The sequence below is a fragment of the Podarcis erhardii genome, assembly GCF_964252035.2.
Source record: "Podarcis erhardii genome assembly, chromosome: 14".
In the NCBI taxonomy this organism is placed as follows: Eukaryota; Metazoa; Chordata; class Lepidosauria; order Squamata; family Lacertidae; genus Podarcis; species Podarcis erhardii.
Window position 1 is genome coordinate 4695631 of NC_138503.1, and position 19756 is coordinate 4715386.

At 43.2% G+C, this 19756-nt stretch overlaps 1 protein-coding gene across 3 annotated transcripts in view; it reads right to left on the reverse strand.

Moving 5' to 3' along the window:
• Positions 1-19756, reverse strand: part of RORA (RAR related orphan receptor A) — a 374069-nt gene that overhangs the window by 322037 nt on the left and 32276 nt on the right. The window lies entirely within an intron of this gene.

The window sequence follows — 19756 nt, forward strand, 5'->3', positions numbered from 1 at the left end:
ACCAACTGATGCAAGCAACTCAAATGAAGGAAGTATGAGAGAGGTGGGGAGAGCAGAAGACAATGAGGGTGCAAGAATGCTCTAACGGGGCCATTTTTTCCTGATCTATTGCAGTGGTGGGGATGGATGCAAACATGGTGGAGCTCCAGAGGTTTCCAGCATGCACTAGAGGGAGACAGCAAGGAGAGAAGGAGGGTCACTGAAAAAATGGGTGGAAAGACCAGCCAATGACATGGTGAGAGGAGAGGATATTGCATCACTGTCGTTTCATTTATGTATGTATGTATGTATGTATGCAAATGAACACAGATGAGGAGAACTTACATGTAACCCTAAACAAGGTAGACCAATAGTCTGAATCTTTGGGGAAAGGTGGTAGCTCAGTGGTAGAAGGTCCCAGATGCCATCTCTAGGGAGGGCTAAGACTTTGTTATAAGGCAGATCCATGTGTTCATGTTTGTTCTGTCAATACATCCATGCACTTCTCTTCCAGTGGGGGAATTGCAAGCAGATACAGCTAAAGCTGGACTCTGCCTTTGTAGCACTTTGGTTTTGTTGTGCCTTTTGTAGTTTTGAGAAGGTACATTCCATTCCATGCTCCTCAGCAGGGATGAAGCTAGCCATCCTGTGCATTTAAAACTGGCTGCTTCTACAATCTGTTGCCTCACTTATCATTTCATTACTTATTTACCTTAAAATGCATACCTCTCCAACTCGACCCCTACAAAAGAGTTGGTCCAAGTGGCTTACAAATATAAAATATACAAGCATCAAAGCAAGGCTGATCCAGCTCAAATTATCACACCAAAATGGGAAGTGAAACATAGGAACACAGAGCAGCATTCGCCGGTGATGCTTTAAGCAGCAACATAATCCAAGGCTTAAAAAGGAAATGTTTTAAACTGCTGGTTGGATCCAAATGAAGAGGAAGGTGGCCTCTAGCCACTTGACATAGGAAGGTCTACCTCCAGGGGGCCACAATGGAGAAAGCCCACACATGAGTTGCCACCACCCTTGCCTCAACCTTTTATTCAGAACAAGGTCTGTCTAGGACAAACGAACAAAAAACCCTATCATAAACACACACCCCACCATCTTGCTGGCTCGCTTGGAAAACAAATTTATCCCAGACTTGCCAAAGCTGGTGCCCTCTAGATGGTCTTTGAACTACATCCCATAAGAACATAAAAAGAGCCTTTCCCCTACCTGCCACCTGAAATGGTTCATTGTAAAAAGTAGTCCTCAATTTGTTCACCACTCCAAGCTCTCTCAATTCCCAGCAGGTTATATTTCCTATTATTCTGAGACTAATCAACAGCCAAGACCTGCCAGTGTCATTGCCCCATGTACTGAACTTCTCCAACCTTCTTAATTAGTTTCCAAATACAGAATAAATCATTGTTTGAACACACACACAAAGGCTAACAGCATCTCTTTTACTTCTCCCTGCTCCAAGTCAGAAAAAATTATTTTCTGCTTTGTGCCAGTGCTTGCCTGGCTGCTTTTCATTCATAAAAGAAGAGCTTCCTGTGGTAAGAGACCAGCTGATCTCTCGCACTTCCACTTGTCAATTCATGTTAGTCTAGTGTCTCTCCAGAGAGGGGAGAAAAAACTTTTGTCTCATCTCTAAATAGCCAGAGGAGCCGGATGCTTACGGGCCTGTATTTCCCCTTTTTCATAGAATTGTAGAGTTGGAAGGGATCCCAAGGGTCATCTAGTCCAGCCCCTTGCTATGCAGGAATTCTGTCCACAACCATCCCTGGTTGGGCTTGAACCACCAGCCAGACACACAGACCCATTGCACCACCTAGGGAGTCTCTCCTCTGTGAATTTGTCTAATCCAGGGGTCAGCAAACCTTTTCAGCAGGGGGCCAGTCCACTGTCCCTCAGACCTTGTGTGGGGCCGGACTATATTCTGGGGGGGGGGGGGAGGATGAACAAATTCCTCTGCCCCGCAAATAACCCAGAGATGCATTTTAAATAAAAAGACACATTCTACTCACGTAAAAACACACTGATTCCTGGACTGTCCATGGGTCAGATTTAGAAGGCGATTGGGCTGGATCCGGCCCCTGGGCCTTAGTTTGTCTACCATGGACTCTAATTATCTTCTAAAGCCATCTAGGTTGGTGGCAATCATTGTATCCTGTGGGGGCGAGTTCTATAGTTTAACTATTTATCCCTAGATGTTGGGGTTTCAGATTTAACTGCTATTACTTTCCAAAGTGGAACTGATAGATTAGGATTTCTCAACGTTTGTTTCCATTTGTGTGTGTGTCAACATGTAACTGGCAATACTTTGACCAGTTCATTCATGCCCCCTAACCATCGGTGTACATCAGAGGTGGGCAGCCTCTAGCTCACAAGCTGAATGCAACTTTCCAGCGCTCTCTGTCTTGGCCTTGGGACACTTCTGAAGCCACACCCCTCACCAACCGAGCTCCACGTCCTCCATGAATGCCTTTGCCTGGCTAGGATGTGTCCTTGAACAGTGATAACTGGCTTGGATGAAGGATCCCAGCTGAAAAAACAATTTGCTGCCTTTTCATGACATCCACAATTAGCTGTCCAAGGTGGATGCTTCACTCTGTCTAATGGTAGGGCTAGTAATGGCCAGAGGTGGACAGGTGTGTACGAAGCACAGGCTCACCAAGGCTCATTCTCGTAATGCTAAACTTTGGCTTAGTATTATGTTGAACCAGCCCAAAATTGGTTACAAAGGGGTTTGTTAGATGTCTCCAGCTTCCAGCGATGCCCTTCAGTTGGTTTGAAAGGCCACCTCCTTTTGAAAATGGCCATCCCTACATCTTCATATGTGGGACGCAGGTGGCGCTGTGGGTTAAACCACAGAGCCTAGGACTTGCTGATCAGAAGGTCAGTGGTTCGAATCCCCACGACGGGGTGAGCTACTGTTGCTCGGTCCCTGCTCCTGCCAACCTAGCAGTTCAAAAGCATGCCAGTGCAAGTAGATAAATAGGTACCACTCCGGCGGGAAGGTAAACGGTGTTTCCGTGTGCTGCTCTGGCTCGCCAGAAGTGGCTTAGTTATGCTGGCCACATGACCCGGAAGCTGTACACCGGCTCCCTCGGCCAATAAAGCGAGATGAGCGCCACAACCCCAGAGTCGGTCACGACTGGACCTAATGGTCAGGGGTCCCTTTACCTTTACCTTACATCTACATATAACAGCAATGTCTTCAGTCTAATGGCTGGCCCTTCTAGAGACAGATTTTGTACAACACTAAAACAAGTTCCCACCTGAGGGGCACAAGTTGGATAAACAAACATTTTTTCATTGCTGAGTTTCATCTCTAAGTTGCCCTTTTCCCCATTTCAATTAGTGGGCTGATTTCCTTATTGTTTTCTGCTCATGTTAATGGCTTTGGAGATGTACCTAAATTGTGGTTGATGAGTTTTACAATGTAAACAGCTGCAAGCACTTATGGCCATCTGAAACCTAAGGGCTTTTCTCATATTTCCCACCAAATTGAAAGTAAACATCTAATGAGGAAAAATTACCTGGAAATACAAAAAGAAAAAGTGAGGCATCATAAAAGTCGTGCTCAAAGTACTGGAAGGAAATTCGGAAGCACCGGAAATCGGTAGTCATAGATTTGGTTTGGTTCTATCAGATTGATGTGTGCAATTCAGCGTTCCTGCCTCTTTTAAATTTCCTACCTGCCTTTAGGGACACAAGTGCATGTTAGTGGCCAGGCACTGGCTGAACAGGAACAGGAAATGAAAGAGAGTGACATTGCTGGGACCCCATTTTCCCAGCCCCTGCTCCATAAGATCCCCACTGAATTAGATCAATGGTCCATCTGGTCCAATATTCTGCTTCCCACTAGGGACTAATAAGATGTCTTGAGGAAACTCACAAGCAGAACTTGAAGTCAACAGTCTTTCTTCTGCTGCTGTGGCTCCCTAACAGCTGATATTTGGATGGAGGAATACCATCAGGGTGTAGATATCCAGAGTGACAGCCTCCTTGATTATGTCTAGTCCTCTCTCAATGCTATCATCTAAATAATCATGGATCATATGAAATAGTACTTTTTTTGTCTGTTCTGAATTTCCTGCCAATCAACATCACTGGATAATCCCAAATTCTAATATTATAAAGAGAGGGAGAATTGTATTATTTTTTCCTCTGCTGTTTCCATCCCAGTTCAAGGATGTTCTGTCCTAGACCTGACGTTGCAAGCAAGGCAGGCTGTTGGTTGCAGCACCACAGACAGCTCCAAGAAAACACCTTGTGGCTCCAGCAGAGGGTAGAAGTGAACTGAGGCTTCTTGAGCCTTTGTCTCCAGGCCACCCCTCCCATGCTCTACCTCCCTTTGACTAGGAATAGTGACTATTAATGAGTCAACCACCTGGCCTGGGGAAGTGAGAGCTGTTGGCTCCTTCAACCATGCAGGTTTGTTGTTACTGCTCCTCTCCCCTCTGAGGTCAGGATGATGACAAAGGAATACCCTTTGCCAACTGAGGAAACTGAGGGTGTAATGATACCACACCTTCCCTTTTCTTTGATACCATGCGAGAGCACAAGATCATCGGCTTAGATCAATGCCATGTTAGATGAAAATAGTTGCCACTGAAATAGGTGGGAATTGTTTTTAACAGTTCATTCTTATCGCTTCGTATTTTATAGTGATGTTTATAAAATGTTGCAAGTCACCTTGCAAAGTCAACTTTGGAGAAAGAGGGAATTTTAATACATCAAACAAACAAACTCATGAGTAACTGTCCCATTTATTTCAATGGGAACTGACTTCAACTAGCTCACATGACTTTCGGAAGATGAAGTACTGCCTCAGTCTTCACAGTCACAATGGAATTGCCCCTCAAGGTGGATTTTTTAAAGAATAAAATACTCATTTGTCACATATTTTGCTTTTTAAACAGCAAAATCTGACAGGGAATGATTTGAATTTAACTTTATAAAGGTTTCCTTTTCTTTCTTTCTTTTTTTAAAAAGAAGATAAAAGGAATATATCTGCTAAAAATAGCAGTCCAATAGATAACAGACTAGATTTCCAAGACAGTTTGCAGGAGGCTGATAAAAACAAAAACAATGAAGATAAAACAGTAAACTGTAAAGGCAAGGCACGAGAGGCATTTGGTGACTGACTCCAGGAAATAATCTCAAGGCAATAATCCACAGAGCCCACCAGGCCCCACTGCTACTTAAGGTCTGCAAAAGCCCACTGCTCAGACCATTGATATTGTTACAACTTTTGGAGCCAATTTACACAAACAATTATTTCCCCGGAAGACACACACTCTGCACAATAAAAGCCTCCCTGAAAGGTCTGAGCAACTGTTCTACAAATAAAGGGTTTTGCTCAGTGTTCTGGCATGTGTATTCATTGTCATTTTCCTACTCATGTTGAAATACTGCCCCCCAATAAGGCCAAACTAGATTCACAAAATGTTTAGGGGCATGCGTACCCCTGCGTCTCCATTCTAAATCCATTCTTTAAGCTGGACCTCTCTCCACCCCTCTTGGATGCTTTAAATACATCCACCCTGCTGTGGATTCCTTCCCATCAAAAGCAAATATAGCTCCTATCTGCAGGCCTGAGATGAGTTGAAATGCTGCAAAGGAATCAACGGTCTAGATCAGTTTTTACAATCCTCCCTTATCTAAGTAGAACTTCGACTTTTAAAGAATTGCATATTGAGTAAATCACCAGAAAGCAAACAGAGAATGAAGAATGCCAGTTCAGGAAGCTGAAGAGGATACAAGGTACTGAGAGGTAGTCAATGTGGTTTACTGTCTTTTCCTGCTTGTCAGATTTCCAGTGTCTGTCCCCTGTTGGAGACAGTGGGCTAGGTGTGATGCATCTGCTCAATTCTTGTTTGTTCATCAAGCCTGCTACCCCTTAGAGTGGCTGTGTGAAAGGAAATGAAGGCAACAAGATTGCTGCAAAGATATGGCTCTCCTCTACGATCACCCAATGTTAAAAGAGAATAAACTGGCAATTAAAATGAACATGAGAATTCATAAGTTCTTGTTAATGTTAAACAGCTTTCCAGATGGGACGAAAATCAAAATGCACATCTGGCACTTCCACAAGCCAATGCAGAAATAATGGGAATCTTATTTACTCCCCTTCCACCTCCCCTCCATTTTGTCTCCTACTCTGAGAATGTTCCTTCCGCATGAAAAACAGCAACAATAACTTCACCTGGACAAAAAGGGGGACTGTTCATCTTGGGGAAAGAGGAAGAAACAAAGAGAGGAACAGGAAAGGAAAATGCAACCAGCATTTCATAGAATCATAGAATCTTAAGAGTTGGAAGGGAGGGTCATCTCGTCCCAACCCCCGCAATGCAGGAATCTCAGCTAAAGCATCCATGACAGATGGACACCCAACCTCTGCTTAACAACCTCCAAGGAAAGATCTTCTACCACTAAGATAGTGGTCTGTTCCACTGCTGAACACCTCTTAGTGTCAGAAAGTTTTTCCAAATGTTTAGTCGGAATCTCCTTTCTTGTAACTTGAAGCCATTGGTTCAAGTTCTACCCTTAAGAGCAGGAGAAAACAAGCATGCTACCTCTTCCATGTGGCAGCCCTCAAGATTTGAAGATGGCTATCATATCTCCTCTCAGTCTCCTCTTTCCAGGCTACACATACCCAGCTCCTTCAAGCGCTCCTCGTAAGGCTTAGTTTTCAGACCCTTGATCATCTTGGTTGCCCTCCTCTGTACATGTTCCAGCTTGTCAACATCCTTCTTGAATTGTGGTGCCTAGAACTGGACACAGTATTCCAGGTGTGGTCTGACCAAGGTACTATTACTTCCCTTGATCTGTCTTCTGCAGCATTAGCTGCCCCTCCTAATTTGGTGTCACCTGCAAATTTGATGAGCATCCCCATAATTCCTTCATCCAAGTCAGAATGGAGCAAATATATGGGACAGCAGACTTTGGAGACAACTGAACAAACTTGACTTAAGGGTGGTTGTGAAAGGAAGAGACCCTTTTCCTGTTTTCATTTCTTCGTTAAGTGAAGACTAAACTTTTCTGGCTGCTGAGGCTGTATGACCCGCTGCTGCTTAAATTCTATTTCTTTAGAACATTTGTGAAAGATCATGGCTGACTGGCTGGCACCCTGAACTGGAGAACATTACACTGCGACAATTTGTTGCAGGTCCCACTTTTGCATTTGCTAGTGAGTTTTGGTCCATCCTCATTGCTGTATGTTTAAAAGTCACCCTAAGAGGAATTTTTGCACCAGCAGAAAAAAGGGTAACAGTGTTTGTTTGTTTTTTTGTTTGTGTGTATATATATATATATATATATATATATATATATATATATATATATATAAATATATAAATGCTGTGCTTCATTTTTAAGCTGGTAAGGCTCGGGCACTGTCTTTGAAATAAAAAGGCAGAGTAACAAGACTCTGTAAATATATTAGACAGATTGATTCAGTCTGTAAATCAGATCTGTAACCTTGATATCAGCTTTGACTTATTCCACATAAATGCAGCAGCGGATTCGGCTTTGACAAATTAATGTTTGATATTATGGTTTAATGCCTTTGACGTTTGCCACTCTGACGGCTCCATAGACAATAATAAAATATTAATAATGATCAAAACTGATAGGTAGAGAGCTTTGCATAGGTCTTCCATGTGTAACATGCCAAGTGAATCTGATAGACCATACATAGACACCTCCATTACCCCTCATTATAATAATATAATAATACCATAGTAATGTTTCTGTAATACATTATTTTATCTTGCCCTCAATTTGCTCTGAGTGATTTTGCCAGCTCCAGGACAGGCAGATACTGCAAATCCAGTGGTCAGCCAACATAAATAGGGACATCAGTCTCCAATTAGCAAGTATCAAAGCTGATAGAGTTACATTGGTGGGGAATATCCAAAGATCTTTATCTTTGAACAAAACTTATTAGGCCTCTCTCTGCCATATGGACAGTGTTAATGAAACAAGAATTTCAGCTAAGTCAGTAGTTATTTTACCCTCTGATACCTTTGAAGAATCTGTTTGAAGCTTTAATGTCTTGTAATTAAACAGAATCTTTAATATGCTTCAGTATAAAATAGGATGTAACAAGTTGGGAACTTCTAGTTCCAAAATGGTCTTGATCATCCAGGCAAACTTGTCTGTGTTGCACTGGCTACAACATTAACATGGTTCAAACATTTAGTCACAGCCACTCCAAACACTTAACAGCCTGTGAAGTAAGGTAGACAACGGTTTAATGGGGGATGGGGAAACTTCCAGATGTTGCTGGATTAAAAGCATCCCCAGACTCCGAATTGACTCCCTTGGGGAGGAGGGTGCAAGCCCATCCAGGACAAGCAATTGACCAATTTCCCATGCATAGGAACCACTCATCCACCATGCCCCCTTCTTGTCAGGATTCCAGCTCAACTCATTTTTCCTCATCCAACCCATCAGGGCATTCACTTCAGGAACTGCACGGCCTCTCCTGACTCAAATGTTGTGCAGAAACAGAGCTGGGTGTCATCAGTGAATTGATGGCACCTTGTCCCAAAACTCATAATGACTGCTCTCAGCTGTTTCATATAGATATTAAATAGCACTGGGAATTTTAAAAATGCCCCATGGTACCCCAAAATGTAATCACCTAGACATGGTATTCAGAGATACACTGCCTCTGATTATGGAGGTTCCATTTAACCATCCTGGTTAATAGATAGGCCTCTCCTTCTCTTCCATGAGTTTCTTTGCTTCCCTGCAAAAATCATGCTGTCCAGTAGCCCTTTTCACAGCTTGTGGCAGCTAATTCCTTGTACATTGTGTTAAGAAGCCCCCTTTTTCTGTCCTGAATCCTCTCCCCATCATTCGATGGTCCTGAATTCTAGTGTTTCAGAAGCCTGAGGATGGAAAGAGGCTTCTGAAACACTAGAATTCTGTCCACATCTGCAATGACTGGCTCTCCATGGTCTCAGTGCAAAGGTTCTCAGAGGTCTTTCCCAGGGCTAGTTTCACAGGGAGGCATAATTGGGCACCTGTCAAGAGCCTACACTCCAAAAGGAGGCCCACTGAAGAGCCCCTGAGACACCTCCACCACCATTACAGCTGTGCAACCCACCCCACCTTCTGGAACAGAAGGAAAGTACAACCAAACCACAGTGGCAGTGAGGAGGAGAAGGAGTGACAGCTGCCAATGTCTGTTTGTTCATTGGCTCTCTGCAAAGTGATGATGTAGAGGAGGTGGAGCAACTGGCAACAATGGCAGTGGTGGCAGTGGTGGAGATTGGGTATGCTTGTGGAAGAAGACAGGCCCATTAGGGATAGGGAGAAATTTGGCTCAGATAGGATTTTAATGCAAACCAACCTAATTCACACAGCATGGGGACCAAAACACAGTTATCCTTCGAAACTCAAGACTTCACTGAATTTTGTGATACAAGTCTCCAGCCAAAAGCAATGTATACAAACACGTATGCTGGCAGAAAGTGTGCATCAGTGAAAATAACAAAAAATGCATTAGGGGGAATCAATTGCTAAAATGTGTGTATATCAGTCAAAGTAGCTGTGATGGTTATGGGTGGGTTACTCGTGTGTAAACTGCCTCCACTTCAGTTAGATCGTTTGCTCAACCATGTTAAGGGTTAGAGCTCGCCCTCCGTGACCTGTTAGTCACTTGCAGAATCCGTCAGTGGGCGTTTCTTAAATCTCTTCCAGCATAAAAGCTGTTTGACCCCAAGTCTCCGCCTATGTTCCCTGCGTGGAACGCGTCTGCGCAGGTAAGGGGACGGCAAGGGCGTGCCAGCACTCTCTCCGCTGGTCTCGTTTGAAGGGTCTCGGAGCCCTGACACCGATTCCTCCATCTCCCTCTCCTCTCTATTGGTGTCACGCTGAATTCCTTCCCCCCGACTGATTCCCTCTCCGGCATCGCTCTGGAGCCCTGCCTCCGCTTTTCTCTCTGATGTCAGTTCCCTGACAGTAGCATATATCAATGTGCTCAGAAACATGTGCTTTAATCTGTTTTTTGCTGGTTGTGGATTTTAGTTATTTTTAAAAAAAATATTTTTAAACTGCTGGTTTTATTCATTGATAATTGCATAGTTTTATTCTTTTTGTAAATCACTTTGGGAGGGTTTTTTCTTACAATCAAGTTGTATATACATTTAATGAAATAAATAAGCTAAATAAATATTAAGAGGTATTTGAAATGCTGATGAATTTTCAGGAGTTTTTTTAAAAAACAAAAACAAAAAACCTCCCCAGGCTGATGCAGAAATATGGAAGACTGAACTCAAGACTAGAAAATATCAGAAGCCAAGAGAAACCAAAAGTCCTATCTCCCCGTCCCCTGGGCTCATTGATGTTGAGTGGCCCTATCCCCTCTGTTCCTCCCTAGGCCCTAAAAACCCTGCAGCCAGCATTTGCCTTTCCCATCAAGACTGAACTACAGTGGTACCTCGCAAGACGAATGCCTCGTAAGACAAAAAACTCGCAAAACGAAAGGGTTTTTCGTTTTTTGAGTTGCTTCGCAAGACGGATTTCCCTATGGGCTTGCTTCGCAAGACGAAAACGTCTTGCAAGTTTGTTTCCTTTGTCTTGCAAGTTTGTTTCCTTTTTCTTAAAACCGTGCATTCACTTCGAGGAGCAACTCATAGCACGCGGTGTGGTAGCCTTTTTTGAGGTTTTTGAAGACTTTGGTGATTTTTGAAGCTTTTCCAAAGTCTGTGCTTCGCAAGACGAAAAAATCGCAAGACAAAAAAACTCGCGGAACGAATTAATTTCGTCTTGCGAGGCACCACTGTACTGCAAGGTGCGCTATGTGGGCCTTCCCTTGTCCTTGACCCAAAAGCTACAGTTAGCGCAGAATGCTGCTGAACGATAACTGACAGGAGTGAAAGCTTGTCAGGATATAACAACTGTGCTCAGAGACCTGCACTGGTCATCTATTTGCTACTGGGCCGAGTTCAGGGTGTTACTATTAGTATATAAAGCCCTTACTAACTTGGGCCCAGTTTGCCCATGAGATAGCCTTATCCAGTGCTATTTTTCTTGAAAAGGAGGTGCTAGAACTCACCACAAGTTAAAGAAAATATTCAAGAATAGCTTTGTTAAAAAACCAGAAGCTTGCTTATTAGGGTTAGTTGCAGGAGAGATACCAAAGTGTGACCGGAAATTATTTATGTATGCAACTACAGAAGCAAGGACTTTATTAGCCCAGAAATGGAAACAGCAAGAGATACCAACGTTAGAAGAGTGGCAGACGAAAATGATACCAACAGGATCAAGCTTTTCAAAAAGACTGGAGTAAATTTATATTATATTTGAAAGAACATTGTAAACAATTGACAACACTAGCGGGGTTGTGAGAAGACTTGTAATGCTAAGATTGGTACCCTTTTACCTTTGTTGAAAGTTAAAGAGACTAGGAAGGAAAACGGTAAAAAGAAAGACTTGCAAATGCTAGGAAGAAAAGATATAATTGGGGAAGCCATGAAGCCGGAGGGAGGGAAGCTGATGCTCAGACGAGCAATATATAAAGTGAATTTTAAGATAATGTCTAAATAGGAAAAAAATGGAAAATGCAATAAAAATAAGATTTTTAAAAAAACAGAACTCACCATGAGCGCCTCACTTGTCATCTTATGATGGCAATGGTGCCCACTTGAGAGGTGCCAGAACTGAGTTCTAGAGAGTTCCAGCTGGAAAAAAGCCCACACTTCATCCCATATATGCCCACTTGACCACTTTGATCTGGAGACTGGCATTTGTAAGAAATCAGTTCAGGAGTGTGGCAACAACTACAACTCCCTGCCTATTGACATCAGACAGACCCTTGGAGGGTTGTTTTGTTTTGTTTTGTTTTTGTGTATAATTTTAATGAAATAAATGAACAATTAATTAATTAATCAGCAGAGGAAACCTGTAAGCAAAATGTCCAGGAAGAGTTCTCTCCCTCAGCCCCAAAGCTCAGGCAATGATGTTCTGCCTTTCAGGGGTTTCAAGCGCAATGGAAATGGATGAAAAGCTGAGAGCAAGTGGAAGAAAGAAACACTGGGCCTAAGTGCAGAAAACATCTCTGGATTGAGGCACGCCAGCTCCCTTCTTCTGCCTTATTATTTTCCACGGCTGGAGCCAATGGGGAAATATTTTAGGCAAATTAAGACAGTTCGACATGAAATGCAGGCTCCTCCTGCAGGGAAGAAAGATCTGTTTTTTCCCCTCCAGAATTTATGGCTTGACACTTCAAAGGCCTGTTTCTTTCACATTTCACAGACATTCTTCTATAAATACAACTGGATGCATGCATACAGACAGACTAGGAGAATATGGTGGTGGCTGCTATGTGAAGTGTTAATGATGAGCTGAGGCCATGTGGTCAGAGCACGAAGCCTCAGTCATGGGCTGATGTGGCTTAAGACCAGCCTTCCCTACCTTGGTGTCCTCAAGATGATTTGGATTTCAGCTCCCAACTGCCCCAGCCAGAGAGGGTTGCCTAAAGCCAGGGGTTCATCAACTCATATAATTGAACCATGGCTGAGGGCAAGGGTACACAAAAGGCCACCTGCCCATGATATGAGATCTTCTTCATGCACTCCTGCCTCCTGAGGCCAGGCGGGTCACAGCTGTGCATGAAGGCTTCTCTAGAGTACCACTCCTCCTCTAGGGTGCCCCCCTGATATAGATCTGTAGACCTTAATAGATTCCATGGAGTACCAAGGGCCTTCCTCCAGTCTAGTTCTGGTTTCCCCGCCTCTAAAGGGATATCGTACACATGGGAAAAGGTTCAGTAAAGGGCAATCAAAACTGCCAAAGAGATGAAGGAGCAACTTCTTCATAGAATCATAGAGTTGGAAAGGATCCCAAGGGTCATCTAGTCCAACCACTTGCAATGCAGGAATCTCAGCTAAAGATCCATGACAGATGGACATCCAACCTCTGCTTAAAAACCTGCAAGGAAGGAGAGTCCACCACCTTTCGTGGGAGTCTGTTCCATGGCTGAATAGCTCTTACTGTCAGAAAGTTCTTCCTAATGCATAGTCAGAATCTCCTTTCTTGTAACTTGAAGCCCTGGGTTTGAGTCCCACCCTTCAGAGCAGGAGAAAAAAAGCTTGCTCTATCTTCCATGTGGCAGCCCTTAAGACATTTCAAGATGGCTATCATATCTCCTCTTTTCCAGGCTAAACATACCCAGCTCCTTCAAGCGCTCCTCATAAGGTTAAGTTTCTAGGCCCTTGGTCATCTTAGTTGCCCTCTTCTGCACACATTCCAGCTTGTCAACATCCTTCTTAAATTGTGGTGCCCAGAACTGAATACAGGATTGCAGGTGTGGTCTGACCAAGGCAGAAAAGAGTGTTACTATTACTTCCCTTGATCTAGACACTAGACTTCTCATGAAGAATGGTTGCAGCATTTGGGACTTTTTAGTTTTGAGAAAAGGTGAGTGAGAGGTGACATGATAGATGCTTATAACGTTTTGCATGGCATGGGGAAACTGGACAGAGAATAATTTTTCTCCCTTTTTTGTAACACTAGAATTCATGGACATCGAATGAAGCTGACTGTTGGAATATTTGGGACAGGTAAAAGGAAGTACTTTTTCACAAAGTGCAGAGTTAAAACTATGGAACTCACTCCCACAGGAGGCAGCGATGGTTTTAAAAGAGAATTGAACAGATTCATGGAGGGGAATACTATCAATAGCCTGATAGTCATCCTCTGCTGGAAGCCACAGGAGGAGAGAGGGTCCTTGTGCTTGGGTCCTTTTTGTGGGCTCCCCATTGCCACTGGACTAGTCACTGTAAGAACAGGACACTGGAATAGATGGGTCATTGGCCTGCCTTAGCAGGCTCTTGTTATGTTCTTCTGTGCCCCCACTTTCCTCCAAGAAACCCAGATCAGGGTGCACACACAATTACTTTGTCCTCGTAACCATCCTGCAAGGTTCCAGTTAGGCTGGGGGTGGTGAGAAGGAGAGGGAGAAGGAGAGAAACCCACTGACCGCCATGGCTAGATCCAATGGTGGAAACAGGATGCTGAGGAAGATGGGCATTTGCTCTGATCCAGCAGCCAGGCTCTTCTGCTCCTGCTCCTCCCTCCTCCCCAGTTGCTCACAGACCTACTCAGCCCAAGTTGCCCTGATGTTGGTTATTTTTCAATCAGCCTGGTGGCATGCAAACAAATCCATTTATGCTACAGAATTCTGCATAATGAATAATAAATAAAAGAAAGTTCTTCTGAAAATTCTGACAAGCAGCTTGTCAAAAAAGAAAGAAAGAAATCCCCCCCCCCATGTTTTCCCCACCCTTCATGGTGGCAAAACCTCCTGGCTCAAAACACTAATCTGCACCAGTGCGCGCGCTCTCTCTTTTGCACACAGAGTATAATCTATTTACTATGCTCCTGTGTTGTTATTTTTTAAATCACATCAGAGGAGAGCAAGTTCGATGAAGGCCTTTCATCTTAACAAGCCAAAAGGATGCATCATAAAGTTCTAAGTGCAAAAATCATTCCAAACTTTATCACAGAGATGTATTTATGGGAGCAAGGAGTGGGAGTCTTACAGACTCTCTGCACTAACATCTCTACAAACCACAATGCTGATCATAGCACTAAGTTAAGCACAGCCAACAGACAAAGGGACAGACTATATTAAGATCAGAGAGGCTTTTTATCAGCTTAGATTCTTTGTCATCAGTCCCATCAGGAGACTCTTGACACCAGCCATTCATCTGACGAGGATGGCAAGTCATCAGAGTTCTTAACTAAAATGTTTAGGGGACTGGATTGGGCTTCCCAACAAGGAAAGGCTAAATAATTGGGCCTTTTCAATTTAGGGGGAAGTGCAATGAATGAGGTGGGCATGATCACTGTTTAGAACATAAGAACATAAGAAGAGCCTGATGGATCGGCCCCATGACCCCTGCTCTCACAGTGGCAAACCAAATGCCTGTGGGATCTGAGCACAAGAGCCCTCTCTCCTCCCGTGATGTCCAGCAACTGGTAAGCATTACTGTCTCCAGCTGTTGAGACAGAGCACAGACATCATGACCAGTTGGCATCAATACCCCTCTCCTTCATGAATCTGTCAAAACCTCTTTTAAAGTCATCCAAGTTGGTGGCCATCACCGTCTCTTGGAGGAGTGAGTTCCATAATTTGACTCTGCGCTGCATGAAGAACTACTTTCTTTTATCCGTAATAAATCTTCCATCATTCATCTTCATTGGATGCCCATGAGTTCCAATGTTATGAGGGGGAGAAAAACTTTTCTGTATCTGCTCTCTCCATGCCATGCATAATTTTATAAACTTGTCACCTTTCTCACCCTTTCTCTATACTAAAAAGGCCCAAACGCTGCAATCTTTCTACGTAGGGGAGTCGCTCCATCCACTTGATCATTTGGGTGGCCTTTTCTTAACCTTCTCCAACTCTATGATATCCTTTTCGAGGTGGGGAGACCAGAAGTGCGCGCAGTACTCCACATGCAGCCACACCATATAACAGCATTATGATACTGGCAGTTCTATTTTCAATTCCTTTCCTAACGATCCCTAACATGGAATTTGCCTTTTTCATGGCTGCAGCACACTGGGTCAACATCTTCACAGAGTGCTCTACTATGACCCCAAGGTCTTACTCTTGGTCCTTTACCTCCAGTTCAGGCCCCATGAGCATGTATGTGAAGTAAAAAATGTTTTGCTCCAACATGCATCAGTTTACACTTGTTTCCATTGAATTGCATTTGCCATTTTGCTGCCCGTTCACTCAGTTTGGAGGTACTTTTGAAACTCTTCACAAACTCTTTTCATTTTAACAACCCTGAACAATTTAGTATCGTCGGCAAACCTGGCTACCTCACTGATCACTCCTAACTCTGGATCATTTGTGAACAAGTTAAAAAGCACAGATCCCAACACCAATTCCTGAAGAGACTCCACTTTCTACTCCTCTCCATTTATTCCTATGCTTTGCTTCCTGCAACTTAACCAATTCTTGATTCACAAGAGGACCTCTCTTCTTATTTCTTGACTGCTAAGCTTACTCAGGAGTCTTTGATAAGGTACTTTGTCAAAAGTTTTTTGAAAGTCCAAGTACACTACATCAACTGGATCACTTCTATGTATATGCTTGTTGACATTCTCAAATAATTCTAATAGGTTTGTGAGACAGGACTTTCCTTTCCAGAAGCCATGCTGGCTCTGCTTCTGTGGGGCTTGTTCTTCTATGTGCTGGGTTATTTTATATTTAACAATACTTTCCACCAGTTTTCCAAGGACAGACATTAAGCTAACAAACCTGTAGTTTCCAGGATCCCCTGAGATCCTTTCCTAATAATTGGATTTATATTGACTACTTTCCAGTCCTCAAGTATGGAGGCTGATCTGAGAGACATTATTTTCATTAGACAATTTCAGATTTGAGTTCCTTGAGAACACTCGGATGGACACAGCAGTTGGTTGGTTTTTATTTTGTCTATTAAGACTAAAACCTCATATGCCATCACCACTATCTATCCTAGTTTTTCAGACTTTCCTCCTGCAAAGGTTACCAGTACTTCAGGCACTGGGATCTGCCCTATATCCTCCATTATGAAGACAGATGCAAAGAAATCATTTAGCTTCCCTGCAATCTCTTTACCCTCCTTTACAACTCCTTAAACTCCTTTGTCACCCAAGGGTCCAACTGCTTCCCTAGATGATTTCCTGCTACTAATATATTTAAAAGGCTAGTCCTCAGACCAATTCCTTCAGCCCAAGAGGATGCTGATCATTGATTCTCACTGGATAACTCCAGGCATAGGAAGAGAGGAACCTGAGTTATTCCAGGCCAGTGTTTGGCCCTTTAGCCCAACTGTGTTATTCCAGGCCAGTGTTGGGGCACTTTAGATGTTTCAGAATACCCTTCCCACCAGCCCCAGCCAGCACAGCTGATGGGAGTTGTAGCCCCAAACATCTGGAGAACAAGACGCTTGCCAAAGGCTGCTCTCCTGGATGCCTTGGGTTTTGCAAAGAGGAAATTGCAAACGGGGGGGGGGGGGTGAGAGAGAAACCTGCAGAGCAAGCAGAGGGTGTGTGTTGAAATAAAATGCTGGCGGATCCGTTGTCCCCTTCCCAACCATCTTTAGCAGTGTCAGATTAAATATAACCACTGCTGTGTGTTCGGAATACATTACCCCATTCTGCGAAACACATCAGGCAATGTTCTTTCATTGTTATAAAGCTTTAATATTGTCTCCTTCCCGAGGCCATTGCTGAGGGTTGAGGCTGCCGCGTCCCCTTCCCTCCCGCTCCTTGCCTGTAGCGCATCCATTCAAATTAGACATCACATCTGTCATCCCCTCTCTCTCTCCTTTTGCAGCACCAGCCCTGCTCCATCTTCTTTCAACTCTATCAGACACCTCTGTTCATTCTGTTATGATTGATCTAACACTGACAAATTAATAAACACAACACATTGGGTGTTGTGTTGCATGAATGCTTGTAATCTCGGGTAGAAAGGAAGCTCCACATTCGTAAGGCATTTTTTAAGAAATCAGAATTGCAAGAATTCCAGGAGAAAGGAAAGTGTTGTAACTGGGTGACCCCACAGTCAGCGGGGCAGTGTAGGGGCCACCGATGGGGAGATCCGAGCTAAGGGCATTTCCCATGGGTGCCCCTGTAGTTTGGGATGCCCTAATCCCTCTGAAATTCACAATCGTGCCATCAGCTTCAAGTACCTCCTGAAGTCGTATCTTTCTCTTCTTTTTTAACCTCTGCTGTTGCATCTTGTTGTTTATGTTTCCTGGAAGCATTTCATATCAGTGTGTGTATGTGTGAGAGAGATGGTTTTAAACCATGTTTTCAAGTTACGTTTTTAGTTATCTTGTACACCGCTTAGATTTCTTGAAAATGTTAAATGGCCTAGAAAATTTCCAAATATTTCCAAGTATGGTTTTAGTTGGAGGTGACAATAAACAGGGAAGACCTTTTTCTTTTTTCCTCATTTCCTTTATTGTACAACGTAAGTTGTGCTTTTATACCCCATTTGTAAGCTTACAATTTTATAAATGTATCCATTTCATTCACTCCAGATTTTTCTTCTTTTGACTTTATTCTCAGAAGTGTTTTGTCATGAACGGATCTATTATTTTGTTCATATTTCTTTTTCTCCTTGTGTGTATGGTCTGCTTTTCTTGTTGAGATAAACAAACAATATACATAAATATAAAATTTCCAAACACCGGTAAATAAATGATGTGAAAATATTAAAATTTGTCTTCTCTGACTAGCTGCAGGCCTTCCAAGTCTCTGGCAGAGGAAGGGTCCCTCCACACCCTCTTTCTAACTGCAGGTGAGCCAGGGATTGGGCCAGGAGCCTTCTGCATACCAAGCAAGTGATCTCTCAATCAGCTGTGGTCCCTCGCCAAATCCTAAAACCCAGGTTCAGAGCAGAGCCTTGGTGGCAAAGGAGGAAGCAGATCTGGAATGGGCCATGGCCTTAACTGTGAAGAATTCTGGGCAACATGAAATAAGCAGGAAGAATATATTGCTTTTTCAAAAGGGTCAGCCATTAATAGATTTTCTGTAGGGAATTCTTTGCTGGGAGGGGGCAGAACTATGAGTTGATGGATTGATGGACAAATCTGGCAGTGTTAGTTTCTCTTCATTTCCCCCCCCCCCAGCCTAAAGTTTAGTTCTCCCCATTCCCCCCCCCCCGTCTGCGATTTAATGAAACAAAAGCACCCCAAAATGCACCTGCATTTTCTTGTCCATTTCTCTTTGTAAACAAATTTTTGCACACCTTTTTTCTTTTTTGTCTGCATGCACAGTTTTGCATGCAATGTTCTCCACACACTTTTGTACGTGCATTTTCACCAGTGCACACATTTTTGCACACAACCTTGGGAATGGGGGACTAACTGCCCTGCAAAATTTGGAGACATACTTAATTCAAAGCATGGCTGCATCCCAGTTCACCTGTTGGTTCAGGAAGGGAAAACGAGGTGGGTTCACACTGAAACACGAAGAGAATGAATCTCTTTACTAACCAGCAATTCATTTTCTCATTCAGGCATTTTACTTCAGTCACTTTCCTTTCCCCTCTTCACCCTATCGGTTTACCATCCATATAAAGGTCTGTATATAAAGGGGTGTGCTTCTTTGTGGTAGATAAGGAACACCCCCATTTGTGCAAAGACACACGCACAACCCACTAGTAAAAATTGTTCTTCTGTTACACTCGAAGGGGAAAGAAGACTGAAGCCCCAACATCACATGGAAAGGAGAGGAGAAATCCCACATCTTCCATCTATAATTTAGGGAAGTGGATGCAGTTTGGCAACAGTTAAAATGCTAAACTTCTGATACTTTTTGACACATTTACATAATTGATTTGCTAGATAATGGACTCCACTACCTTATTTAATAAACATATTAATTATTTCAGACAACTCCCCCCCCAAAAAAAAACCCTACCTACCATCTGCTAGAAGGGTAACAGATTAATAATAGTAATAATAATTAAAGAGAAAATATGCACCAAAAGGCATATTCTTTCACAAGGCATTACATGAGGTTTCAGTCAATATGTCACCCTGTCATCACTTACTTGCTATCCCCTGCTGTACATTTAGTGTTTTTTAAAAAATAAAAGCAAAACAAAACAACGTGTATACAGCTCCCCCCCACCCCAATTGTGATGTGTTCTGGAAAGTCTTGAGCATCTGACAACAGACACCCAATGCAGCTGGAAACTAGGGAGAGAGACACTGAGAGTGAGCTAAGTGTTCCATCACAGGAG